Source organism: Falco cherrug, chromosome 6, assembly GCF_023634085.1.
Source record: "Falco cherrug isolate bFalChe1 chromosome 6, bFalChe1.pri, whole genome shotgun sequence".
Taxonomy (NCBI): Eukaryota; Metazoa; Chordata; class Aves; order Falconiformes; family Falconidae; genus Falco; species Falco cherrug.
Genome location: NC_073702.1, coordinates 60,802,325 through 60,818,318, shown reverse-complemented (window position 1 = coordinate 60,818,318; position 15,994 = coordinate 60,802,325). Strand labels below are relative to the sequence as shown.

General features: G+C 40.5%; 1 long non-coding RNA gene across 1 annotated transcript in view; it reads left to right on the top strand.

The window, feature by feature from the left end:
• The first annotated feature begins 1,474 nt into the window (after positions 1-1,474).
• The window catches only part of LOC114017687 (uncharacterized), a 73,686-nt gene continuing 59,166 nt past the window's right edge, over positions 1,475-15,994 (top strand). Inside the window, exons 1-2 of the long non-coding RNA XR_008732978.1 lie at positions 1,475-1,697; positions 7,897-8,011. This is a non-coding gene — a long non-coding RNA (uncharacterized LOC114017687). The remainder of the gene's footprint in view (positions 1,698-7,896; positions 8,012-15,994) is intronic.

The window sequence follows — 15,994 nt, the reverse complement described above, 5'->3', positions numbered from 1 at the left end:
GAATTTCTCTGTCCTCTGATTTCCTAAGTAGGTCTTACCCAGCACTGGGAAAGGTTTGGTGTTTTAATTATACTGACAAAATGTTCTAATGTAGGTGCAGATTTATCAGCAGAGGGAGATTTCTTATACTGCTTATACCAATTCCCTGGAGAAAGTAACACTGGCAACCTATCCTATATACATGTTTTTGTTACTATAATTAAGCCTGTGCTTGGATTTTTTGGCATAGGAATGAGCAAAAAATAACACTGCTTTAACTAATAATCTATACTGACATTTAAGTTTTGCCTTAGAGGAAAGTACCTCCTTGCCCTACCACTTTGCCATCTTCATCTGAATTTCTTACAAAAGGAGAGAGAGCTTCCACTCTTTTCTTGACACTTTAGTTTTGGTGATGGGTGTTGACTTTTCTCATTTTAACCTTCAGTAAATAGGAAGAGAAAAGAAGTTAGGTCTATAGGAACAGGGACTGGAAAGAGGCATATTGTTGACCTATTCTTCTGTACTACCAGTCCTAACATTTTCTTTCCTCTGCTTATATCAGCTGTTCTGAGGAGCAGGAACAAGTTTATTTCAATGTTTGTGAAGCAGAAGCAGAGGGGGCATATTTAGAGGCAGAAGTATTTAAGAACAAAGAGAAAGAAGCTTAAAAATACTCAATTTAACCTGCCAGTAACTTTTGAGCAAACAACTTTTCAGCATTCTGTTACCAAGTTTACATTTAGCCCAGGATACAGCTATTGCCTTGAAACAGACTATTCATTTATGTTTGAAATGATGTTTATTATATCACTTACAGGATTTTGCAATAAGGAGACTGTCAGAGAAAGCAGAAGGACTCTACCTAGCAAAACCAGGACAGCATGTTCTCCTGCTCTTAAAGATCAAACATGGATTATTCTCCTGCATTTGCTTCACCCCTCTATGTAAATATGTAAAACCACAGAGTGGATTATTAAGTTTACCTTGTTCAGTCACTCTGGTGACACTGATGCATGTGTCAGCCTCCTAGAGCTCCGTAAAAGATAAGATTAGTAAGGAAATAAAGTTCAAGGGTCACAGCTTTGGTAAACAACCAAACTGAAGGAAGTTCATTTGAGGTGAAATTGCTTAAAACAGGCGTGTCAAGTAGCCATTTAAATTTCAGACCTTGGATTTATAGTGCAAATAGGCAGAGAGGAAAAAACAAACTGGGCAATGTGTCCCTAATTCTGATATCCCAGTGAATGAGAAGAACGTTTATGAGACTTCCCAGCTGCTTTGCTCTTGAGACATTGGTCTGTCCTTCAGCCAGCATTCTGCCTCTGGGCTTTTTATCACTCGGACAATACTTTCACCTTGCATAGGACTGGCTTGCACAGGGTGCTTGCTCCTATCCTTATTGATAGTCATCTCTAGAAGACTATACTAGTGCTGTTGCATTAAGGAGAAGTGAGATTGTGTTCTTCCTGAGCAAGAAACAGATGGCCTTGCAGCCTGTTGCTCAATCATAACCTTTTGCAGAAGTAGGAGGAGTTGCAGGGGTGGTGCCCATGCCTGCAACATCTGTGGGAACAATATGAGCTGTAGCTGCATCTCTGGAATTGAGGGGAGTGATGGGGCTTTAGAAAGACAAAAATAATCTGGCACCCTGACTGGAATTATATTTAGCAGCTGCCGTACTCCAGCTTTTACTTCGCTCCTGGTTACTTACCAGTGTGAGTTGCTTTTCTATTGAGTAGCAAAATGCTTTGTCCATTAAAGTAGGCTTGACTTTAAGAACATTGTGAATATACAGATTCCTGAGGACTGTGTAAATTTTGAACTTTGAGAGCAGCTTCTTTTTGAAGCTCAGGAGCACAGACAGAACCAGCTCTTGTTGCTGACAAGAGTCTTCTGGAATTCCTACCGGTTTAAAAGGAATTGGGGATCACAGGAGGCAAAGAGGAAAGAAATCTGATCTTCCTGTCAGAGCTATACATCTCTAATTCCCTTTGATCTTTTGCTTAGCATTTGATTAAATGTTTGGATGTAGACTGGACTACTTGATCAGAGATGGTTTGCAATACCTCTGTGCTGGTGCTATGTGCTCCAGCCTGCCTCTGTAATCTTGCAGACCAGGATACAAGGACTTGGTGGTGTTATCACTCATAAGCAAGAAGCTATTTAAGGTCAGTTTCATGCTCCTTTTAAGATTTTCAGAGGCAGTTCTTCAGGTACAATAAATTCTGTATCAGTTCATTGTACCGAAGCAACGCTGTAAAAATAGTCTCTCAGCATTAATATTTGCAGTTGTGGTTACAGGGGGAAAGTACCTTATACTCATTACTGAAGACTGATGTCAGCAGGGCGTTTCAGTTAGAGATGTACTCTAACCATAATCTCAGACCCAGATAACCTAAATCTGAACATCTCTCAAATGTCAGGATGTTTAATCCTACTGTGACTTTCACAGTGAGTCTCCCTTTCATGAGTCAGACACTTAGTTTAAGATACTTCCATACATAAAAGTCTCAGATCTAACTGCCTGCTTTTCTGTTACTTCTACAGATTTAAATCTAGCTCTAATAATTGAGGCTTAGGCTGCACCTATGCTGCTGAATTAAACATCACAATGTTCCCAGGCACTTTCTGGAATAATTCCTGGCATTCTTTTTACCCAGAATAACTAGCATTTTCTCAGTTTCCAGGCACTGTGTGGGGCTTAACACATGCCAGAGACCGTATTTGCTATGGCAGTTTGGATGATCCTGTTTTGGAGGCTAAGAGAACTTAGTAGAAGACAGAGGGCTGCATTGTGCCAGCTGATCTCAGAGCCAGAAAATAGGCCCTGGCATGTTTCCTTTACTAGTATAGATATAGATATAGCCTCAGGGTTTTCATCTTTGGCTCTGTGATTTGTTAGGAAATGTTTTCTTTTGGATAAGACAGCAAGATGAGTCAATTTATCTGTTTGTTTATGACTTGCAACTGGGTAGAAGCTAAAGATTGCACTATATTTTTCAATAGAAAAGCAGGAAGAACCCAAACATCCCAGGTTATTTTCTGTCTCAATTGCTAGTATTTGAAAACTGAACTACTTTTCTTTAATCAAAGTGCTGTTCCTGTTTGGTTCTCTACAGTTCAGGGTGATATGCCATATTAGAAGTATGGCAGGCCAATGAAAAATTCTGTTTGATTCTCTTTTCTTCAATTCTGTGCCCACTGTTTGTGGATTTCAAAGGATATTTAATTCCAAAATGAATATAGTAATTTTTCAGAATGATCTAGTGAAAGATGTGTTCTTAATGCCCAATACCCACTGATGTTAAACAAGAGATGAAGATAGTTTCTCTCTCATAAAGACATACTGTTGAAACATTGGAAGAGATCTATCTATACTTCTGAGGGACCATAGGGAGGGCCAAGCAGAAAGTTTTACTGTTTACGGCAATGAAGTGGGGTAGGCAAATTAAAATTCACCTTGGGTATTCCACTGCAAATTTAGATTGTTTTATGTAATAATGTGAATATTTGGAAAGCCATGTCAATCCCAGCAACCTTGGGGGAGCTCCGGACCATCTACCTGGAAGCACTGGAAGGGTTTGTCCCTTCCAGTTGTTGCTGGAAGCTGATGAGGGATGTGCCAGGATGGTGACACTTTGCTCTAGTTCATTCCACAGTGGAGGGAGAGCTGTGGAAAAGTGATGTGAGCTCAGGGTATGATTCCTGTCTAGGAGAATCTCAGCTGATCATATTACAGGGCCCCTTCTCAGTTACAACAGTGTCAATTTGAAATTTCAGGACACTTATACTAGGCAGCATAGGAAAAAAACTAGCCCATAGCAAACAGAAAATATTTGGGTCGTGTGGCCCATTGCTCAGTCTCAAGCAGGTTGACTGGCTCAAATAAAAGGGCTTCTACCCCTCCACTTTTGGGGATTTTCCACTGTTAGAAGTAACTTTCATTTGATCTTTTTAAAAATATTAGCTTGATTTTCTTATTTGCCCTTGTATTATCCTCCTTAGCTCCTTTTGCACCATGCCCTCCCAAAGGGCAACAATGGATCCCAAACCAGTCACATCTCAGATCTTGACTGGGTGCAAGACTGGGGTTTCACAGGTTAATTTGAAGTGCTGGGTTACAGCTGTGTCCTAACTGTGTCATCTCTTGGCTCAGCAACACCTAGTTAACTCTTCTCATCTTCCTAATATTTTACAGTTCCTTATGTACAATGAGAAGATAGAAAACACAGGATGTCAGACCTGTTCAAGCAAGTTTAGTGGTTTTTTAATTTGACTCTTTTTATAGTGGAGGAAAACACATCGGTTTAAATCATTAGATTAATGGGAATATTTGCAGAAGTTTTCGAATTCGGATTCCACACATGCTCCCTTTTGTTCTGACAGTAGTCTTTCCTCTTTTAAGTGTGTATTTCTGAATGGCAAGATAATAACAGACAAATATCAGTTGGCAAGGTAAGCAGGATGTTATCAGAGAAATGATCATCTTAAACTAATGTGCAAAGATAGTGGAAAGGCAGAAGTTTGTAGTGTGGATTAGCAAGTCATCCACCTTGAACATCAAGGAAGCCTTGCAATGAGCACCGCCAATCCCATTGCAGAGCCCAGAGCTTCAGTTTTCACCCACAGCCTGATGACAGAAGGTGGGGCTTGAACAATCAAAGCACACAACACTTCTTTTTTTGAGAAGTAGTCTGTCTCTCTAAGTGTTGTGCTTAATTTGCTTAGTCTATTTTACAGTGTTTGCAGACTCCCAGTGGCAAGCCAGGGGAGTTCCATGTTTAGCCATGTATTGATAAAAGCATGGTAAGGAGCTGTGGCTATCTGGTTGGCTCTTTTTTATAACCAACAGGTCTTGAAAAGTGATCTTGTATTAATAGTTAAATGTCCTGTAAAAAAAAAATAAAATTGTCAGTGGGCATGAAGTCTCTGGGTGCTGACATACATGATGTTTTCACCTCCTGTCATCATATGCTTGGGCACCTGGAGATGACTGATTTACTACCATGCTCATCTCTGTGGAAGGAGCTGTTAGAGGTGTTTATGGTTTCAGTGTTGTATCCCTGTTGCCTTTATGTAGGCTTGTCTGCACAGCTGAAAAGGTGCTTATTGTTTCTAACTTGCACTCAAGTTATGTTAAGGTAAAACGTCCAATCCAAACCAGGACCTTTGCTTTCATCTCCAGGACAAGCACATAAGGTTACAGCTGTACCTCAGTGAGTTCCTCACATTCTGTATTTCCAGCTAGGTCTCAGGCACCTGCAATTCCTCGCTTCTGAAGTACTGTGATATTTGACCACCGTCCTTCTTCATGCAGAGCCATTGTCAATTAGCAATAGAGGAAAGCAATAGAGAAATGTTTTTGAAACAGCCATGTGAATATTTTCTCTAACCTAATCTCACGCTTCACTGCAAGCAAAGCTAGATAAGCTTCCCTCAAAGCGGCAGAGCAGAACCCGTTGCCAGCCACAGAGAAAGTGTGTCTGTATGGGTGCAAGAGCCTGACTGACTCCCAGGCCTCTTCGAAAGACTCTGCCCCCTTCCATCCTTTGCCCTCCAGATATGTTTCTAAATATTGTCTTGCTCAATTTACCTATGTGCTGGCTCCCCTTGTTGAATTCACTTTGGTGCCGCTAGGGCCATAATTAACTGTATGAAAGAGGCTCCTGCTTTTCACACTAGGCTCTGCTGAGTAAGACCCATGCACAGCCCATATGTAGCTCTGAAAGCCATATGGCTGATGATTAATGGACATCTTCCTCCAACATTAGATCTTCATCTCTGATTGAGTTGTCTCCCACTGCTGAAGCTTTCAGGTTGTTACAGAGGGAGGTCAGACATTCAGGAAAGCGTCCAAGGTGAGGCACGAAACACTGGTTTCAGTGTTGCACAAGATACACATACAGTTTTCAGGAATGCCTTCCAAAGCATTTGATGAGCCATACATTGCTGGTACAAGTGGCTCTGGATTCCACTAACCTTATTCTGTGAAGTCAGATACTGAGGGTGTTTGTTAGATCATGCCACTGAGAGAAAAGAGAGCAATCTTTTCATCCATTTTATTTTGTTTGTTTGCTTTTCCTCCCCTTCAGTGACATAAATTGATGGTCTCTGGCAGAAAGTTAGTAGCAGTATCATCTGATGCTCCCAAATCCTTTGATTATCTGGCAGTACTTTAAAGTGCAGCTCTATGCTGAAAAATTATTCTAAAAGTGGCACTGCGGGGTTCTATGTCTATTATCTCTAAATGATTTTCATATCAAATGTCTTCTGTGAGTGATGAAAAAGACAATTTAGTTCCTGCCTGTCAGCCCCCTGGACTTGAAGTTCTCACTGGATTCTTTCCCTCTCCCATGTCATTGCCAGTAACAGAGCATTCGATGGGCCAAATTAAGTCTTCAGTTGTATCACAGCAAGCCTACTGTCTTTAAACCGGACCTCACTGCCACCTGTAAAGCCCCATGTTTTCTGCAGTTTTGCTCAAGTAACTGGAATCTATTAAACAGCTCTGTTGATGCATGAAAACAGGAAACACAAATGGGGTCCCTGTGTCTTTGCTGCTTTTTGTATGTGAACAGCGGCAGAAAGAAGAAATTTTTATTTTTTCCTCTCTAAAGCAGAATGCACAAGGTGCAAGTCTGTGGGGGAAAATGTCATAATTTTTTGTGTAGTATCTTTCAGATCAAAATTGTAGTCTGCAGAAGAAGAATACTTCCCATATGATGCAGTCTTAACTAATTTGCTTTTCTATTTTTCAGATTTTTCATGTCATTCTTGCTTAGTATGAACCATTCAGTTTTGTTTTTCCTGTTATTCTTGTTCTTTTGTACTCTTTCTCTACTTTTTTTGTAGTCTCCTCTAATTTTGTAACCAAAACATACAGCCCATTTGATGAATACATGCTCCCATATCTCTATAGGTTGAAGAACATTTGCTGTTCAACTGTTCTGCACTTTATTTCCTTACTTGAAGTACTAAACAATGTTCTATACATGTATGCATGCAGCAATGCATATAATATAGATGTAACAAAAGTGTGCATGCTGCAGCATCTTTTTCTAAGAGTTGTTTTCACAAACCAAATCCCTAATATCCAGAAATGGTAAAACTGGTAGCAGATCCCAGTAGTAGTACTTCAGCAGTCAAAGAGAGCGACATGACAGGAAGTGCATATAACACAAAATAGTTGTTACTGGCAGATAGTTTGACCAGATTGTGGAGTAGAAAGAATACAAAGTCTTAAAAATCAGGTAAACCGCAGTTTTGAAAAAAGGCTCTGGTAAATCTTGCTTGGCTGCTGACTTTCCCCATTCAGGATGGACAGCTAGACTAATAAGCGCTGCCTAGTTCTTTGCTAAATTCCCTGTACCTAAGGATGCATGGGAGAAACATCAAAATGTATCCCGAATTCTAGTCCCCAGAGAACGCTACCGCTATTTCATACAAGAGAAAAATACAACATAAAAGTGTAAAAGAATAAATTAATTTCAGAAAATCATGCTTGCTTTGAATTCTGGAGGCTTGGCTTTGTTGCTTCAAATAATCAGCCTCCATGGTGGCCTCCAGACTGGCTAACTTCCCAAGCACTTCTTTGAAGGTGGCTCCAGGCTCCCTTTTAACACGTGAGATGAATTCTTGGGTATATTTAGCAGCATTTCCTTTCAAGTATGTCTCTGAGGAAGTGGCTGTTGGATAACATTGCCCAGTGTAAGGTGGGGAAGGGGACAGAGATTGCCTTCTGTTAAGGTCACTGTAGCTATGGGGCCCAAGTTTGTACAGGGGCAATTTTATCATAGGGATTGTGCTGTGTATTGGCTGGATAACTTGATATACAGAAAACCCACAAAGCATAGAGCTTGTCAATAGCAATGCAGATGAATAGTTTAGGCTTCATTCTGTAATGTATTCACACAGGTGCAGAGGCTATGGGAGAACATATGTTAAGTCTGCCAGGACACCGGTCACTGCTGTCTTCCTTACTCCTCCCGAGCACATGCCCATCACATCTGTGGTGATGGCAATGGCATCAGTAAGTCACATTTCAACTGTTACAAACTGAATTGACAGAACTTCATTATATAAATGGCTGCTGAAGGGTATTTCCATTGGTGATGGAAATGAGTTCCACCATACCTCATGTAACATTTTTTCTAATTACTGCTCTCCAGAGACGAAAAAAAAAGAAAAAGAAAAAGAAAAAAAGGGGTCAAACTGAAAGGATCCATCCCCAAATTAGTACATGAGATGTTGTAGAGTACTATAAAAATGTTTATGTTTTATGACACTCCTCCAGCAAAGACTTGCATAACTCACTGGTGGCTCCATCACTCATGAGCAAAGCACTCATCCCAAATGTATGGCCATAAAATCTTTATAGTGCCTTGCAAAGTGTGATGTGCCATAAAGCTTTTATAACCATGCATTTGGGCTGACCACATTACATCATCACATATTTTCCCCATAAAGATTTTGGCTTACTGCTGCTTTAAGCCAACTAACCTTTACAGATGGTTCCCAGAATAGCTAAAAGATCCCTGCTTTGTTTTTTTGTTGTCAGCATGAATTTAATGTACTCCTTTTGTTTCATTAAGTCCCAGAGCTAAGCTGCAGGGGAAGTGGAATAGTGCAGTCAATACACGACTGGATTTGCTTCCTAGTTATATCAATCACATTGTCTCACTCCATTATTAAACATTTATGCTGTGGTAATGTTTGCATAGTACAGCTGACATACAAGACCAGGCAGAGCAGCAGCATACATGGGTATGTATCATGGGATCTGGTTTGTATGTTGTCACCCCTTGGGGAACCTTTATCTCTTAAGAGTGTAAAGCACTAATATATACTAAAAAGATACTTCCTATCTCAATTTGATACTTCCTATCTCAATTTTTGCTTACTCTCAGTTCTTTTCTTGACTGCTTTTCAGCCAGATGAGTTAGCGATTTTGCCCTTCTGTGACCCTCTGAGCCCAGGAATACACAACCTGGAGTGAAAAAACAAAGGACCCCTTCACTCATGGGTGGCTCAAATTTACTTTGGCTTACCCAGTTATGAAACTGCACCCTTGGACCATGTTTCACTGTAAGACACAAAACCTTGAAATATTATCACTTCTAAAACTATCCCTGTGTTTAAAATCAAAATTACATTAAAAGAAAATTAGGATTACTATTTTTTTTTAACAATTAGCACAATTCCAGAGTAAGAATAACTACAATGATGAAACTAAGAGAGGAAGGCATTACAAATGTAGAACAAAACTCATGAAAAAACAGTTTTCAGATTCAAGGCAGGTTATATCAGGGGAAAAAACAATCTCTGTATGAAAAATACTTGAACCAGCCCCCAAGTCCAAATAATGAGCATTGCTCAACTTTTACCCACAGTTTAATGCATTATAATACTTTAAATATTAGTGTTGACTGAGGAGATGGGGCCCTAAATCAGTGCCAAAGTGCATTAACTAAACAGGGTAGAACACAGTTCCAATCCAGAGTTCTATTATTTTCCTAGATTTTTTGAAAATTATTATTTAAAACTTTTTTTCTTGTTTATTTATGCCTAATTTTGGTCTCCTGTTATTAGGTCACTGGGTCCACAAAATTTGTTACTCCTTGTCTCTTTAGCACTTACTTGAAACAGGTTTTGGCAGACTTTCAGAAGTCTCAGATTAACTAAAACTTGTGATTTTATGCTTAATGATCATCAGTATGCAAGAAAAGGAAAATAATGCCATCCATTGTCACCCATTCATTCATTGTCATCTGTTTCTGACAGCAGGCAGAATCTGATTGAGTTACTGCTATACGTTTTCAGCTGCTGAACAAATGGGAAAACTTTGACATTCCACAGTGCTAACTTACATATGCAAATGTTGTTGGTGTAGTCCGCTGGGCGGAATGCAGAGCAATATGTTTGTGCATGATATATTAAATGATCATCAGTTTCTCATGAGGAATAGGTCCGGTCATTAAGTAGGTAACATTTGGTTGTAATTGAATGGGTTATAGAAGGGAGAATTTGAGACTTAACTGATTTTAGGCAATTGGCTTGCAAACTTTCACAGAATTAATAAAATGGAAGAGAAACTCATCCTCTGCTGTATGTTTAGTGCTGTCTGATGCTGAGGACTGTCTGTAATTGACGCTTGAGTCTTAATGAGTAGCCCCTCTGTATATTTATTTATGCTTTCAAGCTACTGTTTATGTGTCTGGTAATAGTGAAAAATGTCTTCCAGGTGCAGCATAATGTAAATGTGGAAGACAAAGCTCTGAGGGACAGAACTGAGTTTTGCAGCTGACAGCTGCACATGTGGTGTCCTGCTGGAGTAGTTTAATACAGTCCATAATCAATTAATTATGTTTATAGTTTGCAGAGAGCACTGTGAAAACTGTCAGGTGCAGTCAAAAAAGTAGTTGTGGAAAGACATAGGTGGAAATGCATATATTCCACTCTTAAAATAGCTGTTAACTATATCATTAGTATCTTAAATTATAAGAATGAAAGAAAATTGTATGACCTCATGTACTCTTTTGCATCTTCCTTCTTTTGACATTTATGTTGGCCCAAAAAGTGAAAATAATTTGAGTGCAGTTCTCTGAACAATGTCTGTATGAAAAGAGCATTTTAGAGTTCACTGCTTGTGTCGCTGAATTCCAGATCAAATCTGATCCAATTTACACAGAAAATTTAAAGAGCACTTAATCTGATGTAGGTTTATATTATTTATTTCTAGATGGGCATGACATTACACATCACTGTAAAATGAAGGACCTGGATTCTGAGCCTGGAAAAAAAATTCATATATAGAGTTCTTTCTTTTCCCACCATATTGTTTTTTACTTACCCATCAACATCCTTTAATAAGGAACTTTGCAGACAAAATGCCCTGATCATTTTACTTTGACTTATCTAGCTGTGCTTGCTGCATTGTCATTCTCCCTCAGAGTGCTAGTTCTAATGTGACAAAAGAAATTTAAATCAGTGCAAACAGCACCCAATTTGCAGACTTTGCAAGCAATCAGCTGAGCAACTAAATCTCTGAACATGTGTAGATTTATGTCTTCTTTTTAAACAGTTTCCAGCTATGCAGCTTGATCTAACAAAAGATATTATCTCTCAAATCATTCGAATGTCCACCTATATATATACAGAATCATGGGTTTGAGGTTCACTTCAGGACTTCACAATACATGGAAAACAACACCCAGTGTGCTACATTTCCAGAACTGGCTCGTTTGTGTGCCTGGAGTGCCAGGATGCGGCACGGGGAACCACTGCACCACATAGGGACCTGGAATTTCTCTATTTGAGCCCCAGCGAGGCAGAGAGCAGGGTGTGCCAGAGGCTGGCTCAAGCAGTTGATTTGGGTATTGGCTGCTTTGTCAACAGTTGTTTTGGCCAAACTGTCTCCAGTAGAGATCTGTCCTTGAACAGCTATTATGGAACCACTTCTTTCAATTAGCTCTCCAAAGAGATGTTTCACCCTGCAGTGGGAGCCCATTTGTGTGGTTTTAGAGCAGTCGAAACTGTCACACCCACAATGCTCAGTGTAGGAAAAGCCCAGAAATAGCCTAGAGAAGATGTGCCTATAATTCAAACTGAAACTTTTTTCACTCTAACCTCCAGTCTTTACAGTCTTCCAGCTTAATCAGATGGAAGATGAGACAAAGAAAATCCGCTGTTAAAGTGTTTATGCTGTTCTTATGGATTTAGAAGGCTCTATATGAAATACAGTTTGAATCAATATCAAAACAATGAATAAACAAATCTCCAAACTTGCAAACCCATTTGAATCTCTGTTTTGCACTAACTTGTCATCTGTATCCAGGTTTGCTGTGGGCTACAGTGTTTAAGCCCTCTTGGTTTAAGCAAATTGAGCATTTTCCTGATTTTTATTTTATGCTTTCTCTGTTCATGCTCCTTCCTGTGCCGTGTCTTTTGCTTTCATTTCTTTAAGGTATTAGCCTTAGCCTTGGTACTCAGTTATAGTCAGGGATATACCAACACTTTTCATCCACTCAGATCTGTGATGAACTGGACTGAAAAAATGCCCAATACCAGCTAGCTGCAGACTCCCATTTACCATGCGGTGCAATACCGCATTCCTGCCACTTCGTAGCATTCTGAGAGACTCCAAACTAATTAATGTGATTTAGGGTGATGTGTGTTTATCAAGCAGCAGTCACAGTTTGTTCTCTCAGCTGTCTCAAAGAGTCTTCCTTCCAGATAAGAGCATTTCTGTTGCACGGAAGGCTCTTCTCGGTGCTTTTTGTAGCTGGGTTTGGTGAGAGGAAGGCAGTTTATTGTTGTTAGAGTGTCAGATGTAAACCTGCCTTAAGAATCTGGGAGGCCCTGGGTGTAAAAGCAGTGTGTAAACAAAGACCCTCTCTTAGTGGTTGCTGGTTGCTAGGGCTCCACAAAAGCTAGTTTCTTGGGGTTAATAGCCTAATAAATTAGATAGGCCAGTTCAGTTGCTTGAGAGCTATTGAACTGAGATGCCTCCGGGCACACTTTCTATTTGCACCTGTTTAGCTGTGGGGTTTTTTCAGGTATTTTTGGAATAACCAGGAGCTAAAAGTTCCCTTTCAGTTTTCTCTCATCTCCCCAGATGAAAGCTGTGTTTCCATTAGCAATTATGTTTCCTTGAGCCAACCCTGTTGATATCAATTCCTCCTTCTAATTCTTCCCTGGAGCTCTTTGTTAACTTTCCTGGGGTGCCTTGGATATTCTTAACCTTTTAACACTCTCCACATTTTGGTTATCTGTTCCTCCATGGGAGTTCACTCTATTTATTTCTGCAGTTTGGGATATACAACAAATGTGTCCTAGGAAGTCACAAGGCGTTTCCAAGCACAAGGTTTTTCTGCTTCATGTGGATTGTCTTATTTGTCTGCATTTTGTTTTGAAGGAATTAGCCCATCTGCAAAGTACTGTGCTCACCAATGCTCCCCCATAAACAGTAGTAACCAGATTAATCCATTTGGTTTCTTGAGGTTCTTGCATTAGATAGAAGTTTGCTATATTTGGGATTTTGAGCAGCTTGCAAATAAATATTTCCATTGGAAACCACTCTGATGTTACTACACAGGTGACAAACCAAGAAACTGCTTCCTGTAACCCTTTAAAAATGAAAATGGATGCAAGAACTGCCTTACTTTGAGCAGCAAGGTGCAGGGAAGTGTGTCAGAGAAGAGCAAGCACAAAGTGATAGCTTCCGAGATTATGCTCTAACATATTCCAGCTCACAGTCTTCCTGAACTTCTTTGGCATTTTCTTCTTTGTCCAATCTCTCTCTAAACTCATGTGAACTTAACAACTTTGTGCATTCTACTGCAAGGAATTCCCCAGCTCTCCTCCTCTTTCACAGGGAGTGTTTCTGCCACACTTTTAACCTGCCACCGGTTCACCAGTTTGAGCTGGTGAACTCTGAACATTTGTTCCTTGTTCAGTTCTTCACCGTTTCACAGATGTCTGTTGCAATGCACCCTCAGCTGGACTCTGGATGTAAGACTAGTAATTTCTGCCATTCCTATAATGGGAACCATTCTGAAATTGGCTTCAGGCAACTTCTGTAACTGGTTTCACCGTTTGCTTCTCTCCTTTTCTCAGCTCCTTTTTAATATGGGGAAGGGGAGAAGAATAGCACACAGAATTCATGAAGAGATATATGTGGTGAAGTACCAGGGTTAGCCCTGGTGGGCAGCTCAGCCCCACACAGGCACTCACTCCCCCCCAGTGGGATGGAGAAGAGAATCAGAAGGGTAAAAGTGAGAAAACTCATGGGCTGAGATAAAGACAGTTTAATAGGTAAAGCAAAAGCCACGCACACAAGCAAAGCAAAACAAGGAACTCATTCACTCCTCATTGGCAGGCAGGTGTTCAGCCATCTCCAGGAAAGCAGGGCTCCAGTATGTGCAATGGTTACTTAGGAAGACAAACACCATCACACCGAATGTCCCTCCCTTCCTTCTCCTTCCCCCAGCTTTATATGCTGAGCACAATGTCATACAGTATGGAATATCCCTTTGGCAGTTGGGATCAGCTGTCCCGCTTGTGTCTCCTCACAGCCTCTTGTGCACCCCCAGCCTCCTCGCTGGTGGCGTGGGGTGAGGAGCACAAAAGGCCTTGGCTCAGTGCAAGCGCCGCTCAGCAATAGCTAAAACATCCCTGTGTTACCAGCACTGTTTCTAGCACTAATCCAAAACACAACCCCATACCAGCTACTATAAAGAAAAAAAACTCTACTCCAGCCAAAACCAGTACAGTTCTCTATGACTTTCCTTATAATTCTGAACATGTGATTTGTTTATTTGGCTTCTGTTCAGTATCATGCTGGTGTTTTCTTTAAATGATTTATTATAAGCTGAAGATCTCAGTCTGGTTGGGAGTCAGCTCTGAGCCCTCTCCTGCAGATGTAAATCTCAGATTTCTCCCCCCTCCCTCCCCCCCCCTTGCATCCTTCTACATTTATCTACATTGAATTTTGTTGTCAGTGTTTACTAGAAGTTGTATTAAAACAATGTGAACAGCTGTTAACTATTAAACCTCCATGTGTGCGTGCCTCTCCATATCAGAACTTACCTTTTGTGGTGAAGCCTGCTTAATATCAGATTGAATAAAGAGATGTGAAAACTGGAGAGTGCTTAGATTAATTGTTCCGAGTTGCATAATAATAATAGTGGCCTCCCTGAGGGATTAAGGTGGGAGAAACTGTGGAAAAGAATATAGGTCCAAGAGCCATTATAGGCTCTTGTTATGATGCTGGGAATATGGGTTTGCTGTAGGAGTATGGTGTACATGGCCATGCAGTTTTCTGGAGATTTGGATGCTTGCTACCTTGTTAGAAGAAAATGCAGCACTGTTCTTGTGTTGTGGGTTTTTTTTCCTCTTATTAAATCCTGTCTGTTCATACTCCTTTCCGTGACTCAATGCAGATGTGAGGGTGTCTCATCACCAGTAGACGAAGGGTATTACCATGAGGTGTTGAGGTTCTGTGACTAGCACACTTGCATGCATTAAGGCATGTTTTCAGACTGCTAGTTAAGCCAAGTAAATTCTCCAGAAACATTCACACTGGGGGGATTAGGGGCCTCCCACTTCACTGGGATATAGCTCCTATAAACATTAAGATGTTAAAAACTGCATCTATGTGGCTCAGCTTTCCCATATGCCTGAAAATACCTCTGATCATAGCAGAGTCACATTTGGCCTTGGAAACATGCACAATCAAACGGAGTCTATATTACTGACATGGTAACAGCTTGACACTGTACAGATTGATATGATTAGCTGGCAAGTTCTCAGAAGGAGATGCTGCAGATATTGTGCTCAGACCTACTTATTAACCTGTGTCTCTTATTGATGTGATACACAGTAAGCAGTTACAGCATCTCATCTTGGTGCCTCCAATGCCGTGCAGTCTTTCCACCTCAGTTGACAGTCCTGTGATTTCAGGGTGCATGCGAATGAAATGAAATCCTCAGTGTTGAAGTGGACCTTCACACACAAGAACATGCAGTAGACTAGTGAGTCTGAACACGAGGGAAATACGGTGTTGGAGCACAGGTCTGTCTTGTGCATAGTGCTGCTGATGTGCCTGCTTTCACATGACTATTGGGATAAAAATGATAAATAATTTTATTTTAAAATATTAGCTTGTCTTAAACTGACGAAAGGGAAACAATCACAGCTGACCAGATAGTGTCTAATACTCTCATGTCTAGTCACTACTGCACAAGAAAAATCATAAAAGTACGTAATGAAGAGAATAAAAACTGGCCACCTGTGGGTGCCATCTGGTGGTGAATACTCTGATCCTGATCCAGCAGTGCTTTTGAATCTGTGCTTGTTCCTAAAGCATGAACGACCCCTCTCCTAACCCTGTGGGTGTGTTACTAAGTCCCACACAATAGGGTAGGCACGTTGGAAGAGTGAGTCCTACTGTAGGTCCTCCAATGGAGATTCTCTGAATGTTTGCCCTTCAAATAAACTAGGGCTTGTAACAGCC